The following is a 6,060-nucleotide window of genomic DNA, read 5'->3' on the forward strand; positions in this document are numbered from 1 at the left end:
ATTCAGAAGTCCCTTTCATGACTGTTGAGTCTTTAAGAGCATACGTGGGCTGTTATTAGGAAATATCTGGAGTTAATCAATCAAAAAGTTAAAGCAGCAGATAACCAAGTGTTCTGCCCAAGTCCAAGACTGTTAAGAATTTAACATACAATAACTACTCTTCTCTTTCTGCCCAGGTCTCTGTTTAACCAGTGGTTAAATGAGAAGTTTCCCAGTTGATTAGGATAGGAATTCTTGGCAAAGATGAGGACTATTTCTCCTTCCACAATCCTCATCAAATAAGAGGCATACAACAAATTGCTCATCTCTGATCTGCAATTCTCCCCTCCACCCATCTGTAAATTTGAATTAATTAATAAACACCCTTATGCTTTCAAGGTCACAGAAAATGAAAGGCAGTCAGTAAAATGGATGCACTGACAGTAAAGGCTTTTTTTTTTTTTTTTTTTTTTTCATAAATGGAAAACTTGTGAGGCAGAGGCTCCTTCATCTGTGCCATATGAGTGCTGATGTTAGAAGACTTAAAAGGAAAGAAAAGCAGTGTAAATAAATCATGCTTTGAATAAATGTAACCTTACCTAGAGAAAAACACACCATAAAGCCAAAGACATCATTAAGTCAAGGGTCAAGAAAAATTACACTGTCTTTTGTTTGTTTCTGCTCACAATGTAGCTCTCTGCTTTCTACTGACGCTGTCTGGAAAGAACTGGTACAGGACTCTTCCATTTGCTGCACAGCAGCCACAGAAATCTCATAGAGAGATATTTTTGAGGGGGAAAACTACATTCACCTACCTATTTAAAGCTTCTGACTCAATTTGAAGCTGTCTAGCAAGTCTCAAGGTAGTGACAGTTAAGATAAACTGCAGCACTGCATAACTACTTTCTTGTCACTTAACAAGGAATGTGTGCATCAGCACGCACTGCTAAGTGAGGTTCTACAGCTTCATTAGCTTCCTTGTAAATCTTGTTTAGTATCTTGAAAGATAAATATCAAACCATATAATTTAGGCAGTGTGCTGAATTTGTCACTTAAGTCACTTAGGAGTGCTGCTATCAGATAAACAGCAACAACATGTGAGCATATGGAAACAATTTCTGGAAAAACATCAAGAGTGATTAACTCTTGAAAAGAGGGAGCATTGAAGACTCCATTGAAGAAAATGTTTTGACTCTGGAGAAGAAGAAGTAACCATTTAAAATTCCACAAGAGGCTGAGCCAGAAAGAATGCCTTAACTCCCGTGGTGCTTAAACGGAGGACTTGCAATCAACTCTTAATCTTGATATGGCCATCACAGACAGAAGATTACAATTACGAAGTACATCTGCAAAATACTATTTGAGCCTGATGTCTAATACAAGTCATCAGACTTCACTCCTGCTTTTACAATAATGCAGGAAGTATAGTCAGTCAGAAAAGCAGCTATTTTGTTGCTATGTTTTATTTYATTGCAAGGGACAGATTTTGGCAARGRAMATCATGAAACAGGATAAAAACCATGAGTAAAATTCAGTGACTGAAGTCCAACTGCTGGGAAAAAAGGTCTCTGTTAACAGATGCGTGAAGTGAACTTCTGACACGCCTCAGGATAGAGGCCATCTCACTGGAGCCCACACAGTACTACATGCTCCTTGGCTCCAAACCTGTGGGTACAAGAACTCCTCTAAGTTCACCTTCCTCAATGCTGACATATGTTGACAGACCCCAGGATGCTATTTTTGCACTGCATGCAGAACTGCTKGGTAATAATCAAACACGGAGATGTTGCAACTTCACTAGCACTGAGGTATCTGTTCACTGAGGTTGCTGACTGTCAGATTAYATCCAGATGAAAGTAGGACCAACTAAATACATGATACTTTGATTAATGGAATGAACCTGTCATGCATATACCAAGGAAGTCACAGGACTACTGGCAGCAACTGAATTATAAGGTAATACTGTTTATTATAAAACCAAAGCATTCAGTCAAGTACTCTGAATACAAGAACATTTTCATCAGACTATTATTTATGCCACTTTGAGTAATCTTATTTTTCACTTTAACACAGCTGGGTAGAAGAGGATGGTGAGATGTCAGTACCACAGAGAAACCTCAAAAAACTTCTTGATACAACTTTTGTTGCTTATTTTACCAATCTCATGCCTCTGGTAGAACACTTTATTAATGGATTATTTGTCCAATTTGTATAAATTAATCAAATTCATCATTTGCATTCATGGCAAACCTACATCCACACTAACAAACATATTACCATAATTTTATTATTATTGCTGTTATCACCAACATTATTATTACAAATTAACCTTGTAGATGGCTCGGCAAAATGCCTAGAACGAAAACCAACTGTAAAGTATATGACAATCCAGGGTAGCAAATCGCTGTTACATTTTGCTTTATTCCCAAATAATCACAGATTTGTTCTGGTCTTTGCTATGGGAAAAACAAATTGTCAAACAAACAAAATCCAAACTATTAGCACATTATCAAATCCATATTCCATTTCTCCATACCTCTGAAGTACTTTCTGCTCTTTAAGCTCTTTAGAGCTAAAAATCTTTCAATGTTCAATAAAGTCCTTGTATATTGGGTTGTAAAATTTTCACATTACATTTTTAGCCTAACCAGAGGCCACTGAAAGAACAAGTTAGAAAGTGAAATTACATATACGAATAAAGAAATCTCAAAACAGCAGAAACATTAGAATAAAAGTGAATATTTCTAAGCTAAATGGACACAATTGTTTTGGCAATGATAGGAAAAGTAATCAAAAGCACACCAGACAGTTCAAAAGTTTTCTTGGGAAGTACCAGAATTCAATTTCAAGAACATTTGTCAGGAAAGGTTGAGCTAGTGGGATAATCTAGAAATCACGGGTATGACAAGCTTCAAGATAGGAAAACACGTTTTTTGTTTTACAATCTCTTTTCTCTGTAACATTTTCATTATGGATTTTACATCCCTCTTGGTATGTATGTAGATAGTAACAAAGCTGCTTAGTCACTAAACCCTACAGGCAATGCTTGCAGAGGAAACAAATCTCTACGTGCTGACCACAGAGAAGACAAGTTGAGGTTGCAGGTAGACAAGACTTAATCCAATCCAAAATGAAAAAACAAAAAAAACCAAAACAAACAAACAAAAAAAAAACTGCTTGAAACAAGAAAAACCAGGAGGGAAGGGTACACCTGAAAGAAGAAAAGCRGCTGGGGACAAAGAGAAAATTCTAGGGCTAACAGAGCAATATGYAAGTGATCTTTAACAATTCACCTTCATGAAGATAAATCAACTTTACCAAAAGGTCTCTTTCTTCATAGATCTTAGAGGCATTGTGTAGATTATTTAATGCACCAACTTATAACTGCTGTTTGTTCTTTTTTTAAAAAAAGAAAAAAAGGCAGAAAAGAAGATATGCTGTTTATCTGCTTTTTCCTGCTGGAAAGTGATGAGTATATTGCTAGCTGATTGAATGGTAACACCTAGATGTTCAAGTATTAAACCAACATCTTGGGGAGAACAAAATTCCCCAAAACAACAACAAAAAAAACGCATACACACACAAAATCTCCACTACAGCCTCCCAAATCAGCCTTTACCATTACCATTTATGGGAATACATCTTTTTAAGAGATTACATAGATTAAAAATTTCCCATCCCTACCCCAAATTATAAAAAGATTGCTTTTACCTTCACCCTTATTTCCTTCCTCCAAACTCTCAGAAAGTGTCATTTTAGAAGGTGGATAGGAGGTTTTTTATTTATTTTTTTTTAATACTGCCTTTTACAGAACACACAAAATTGCTTCAGCTTGTCAAATACTGTAATAATGATTTTCTTCTAACTTATTAACAGGACTATGTGATTTTTTTCAGTGTTAGAATTAACATTTTACAACCACTGTCTGTGAAGTTTCAAGCAGATCTGAAGTGTACCACAATAACAATAGCTGTCCTTGTCACATATATGAGATTTGCTAACTCATCTCTGATGGGACACATATTACTTTGTCAGCCTTACCTACAAAGCCTCTTTCTCTATATTCTATCTTCTTCTACTTTAAAAAAATTGGCAACATCAGCATCCTTTTGCATAAATAAATAAATAAATAAATACAAWAAAACTACCTTCCTGCAGGTTTAGCCTCTGACTGCAAAACTACTGAAGCAATTTCCCAAGGAACTCTGAATCAGCACAAGCTGGTGAATCAGTCTTAAAGAAACACTTTTTTCCCTACTTCAAACTTTACTTTGTAACATGTAAAAAAGAATGTGATACTCCTCATTCAAGTCAGAAGCAAAGTAGCATTCCCCATTCAAGCAAAACCTAAGATCAAAAAACTAACAGTACTAGAAACATGTTTAAAAGTCAACATCTGAATTAAATGTGGCTGATACCTTCACATGAGGGAAGCAAGAGATACTGCAGAATCAAGGTTGAGCTACACTGGCTGAGCTTCAAGTTTAAATTAATTGCAGATATTGTACACCTGACTGAGGTGCCCTAACAAAGTTGTGAAGGAAAGAGCATTTGTATAGCCTTTTGTACACTGTAACTAGCTTTATGGCCTGCCTATAGTTCCTTCCTTTCTTTCATGAGCCATTTCAAAATAGACTTTTTTTTTTAAACAAAAAAAAATCAGATGGGAGCATCAGGTGGTCTTGGTTTACTTCAGCTTCTTTCTAAATCACATTGAGATTTTTGTTTTGTTAAAAGATTGAGCTTTTGTTTTTCTCTTACAGGAGCCTTTGGCATGTCTGACAGAAATCATTCTTGCAAAACCAGACACTAGAAAATGTTGCAAACAAACCATTTTCCACAATGACTTCAGTCGAATTTGGGGAAAATACATTAAATATATGTACTCATACTTTAACATTTATGTTACCTTCTTTCGTGGTTTCCAAGGAGGTACCTAAGTTTACAGACCAATTCTAAGTATTTGGCAAGTGCAATATGAGAACCCTTGGGGAAGCTGTGATTAGAGAAAGCAACTGGTGGCTAGGAGGCCCACTCTGCATTCCCTGTTTCACTACTCCATGACATTGTCAAGTCATTTAATTCCTTTCTGCTTATTTTTCTTGTATTGGTCAAATAGTCAAATAAACATTTTCCTTCTCTTTGGAAACACTATAAAGTGGAAACACTATGGAAATGGTTCATCAAGTAATTAATCTGGCTTTCAAGTTTGTAACGTCAGTGAGAAAYACAATGGTCACATAACAAAACACACTGACCAGTATACAGCAATGGTTCAATCTGTTAGAAAATAACTAACAGGTTAACCTTGCACGCAGAAGCTTTATTTCAGATGAGGTAATAGTAACTTGTAACACTTCAACCTTACTCACACRCTCTATGCCAGCTACATAAGGACAAACCATAAAGGTGACAAAAAGCAAGGAAGTTGGTATAAACTTTGTTGTTCTAATTTACAAGTGTGACTACTTAGCCAAGCCTCTTCTTGATCAAATCTGTGCTGCTAGTGACAAGCAATGCTCAGATCTAGGATTAATGCTGATGGCATGACACATTCAAGCATGCAGATGGAAGTGGTTTAGCAGAGGTTACTAGTGACGAGGCATCCCTAAGTCAGTTCAGGTTAGTACAAACTCTCATTCACATCTCTGTGAATGACCAGAGGCTCTTTCGTGCCCACTTCAATGACCCTGGCTGGCTAATGCACATGCTTTTACTGCTAATGAGCCAAGGCACATACTATAAATGGAATACTAAGTGTAGCCTTATTATGAGTCATCTCACCATCACTCCTCTTTTCTAGAGAAAATGTAGGTTGCTCCTAGGATTATGCAATACTAATAAGAGAGGAAGCAAAACAAGGAGAGAAAAGTGCAATTTCTATTTATTAGTCAGCTACACAAACCTGAGTTGGCTAATGGCAGGCAACACACAGTTGGGGCCGCTTTTTTAAATTTAACATAGCTGCCCATTCAGATATCCCAAAGCACATTACAGCCACTATTCAGAAAAGACTGCAAAAAGCATTGAAATAGATACAATGTCTCACCAYCCCAAGAACTGAAAAGGGGGTCTGGAGTT

This window comes from Rhea americana, unplaced genomic scaffold (genome assembly GCF_003343005.1).
Source record: "Rhea americana isolate MKP2758 unplaced genomic scaffold, rheAme1 scaffold_168, whole genome shotgun sequence".
In the NCBI taxonomy this organism is placed as follows: domain Eukaryota; kingdom Metazoa; phylum Chordata; class Aves; order Rheiformes; family Rheidae; genus Rhea; species Rhea americana.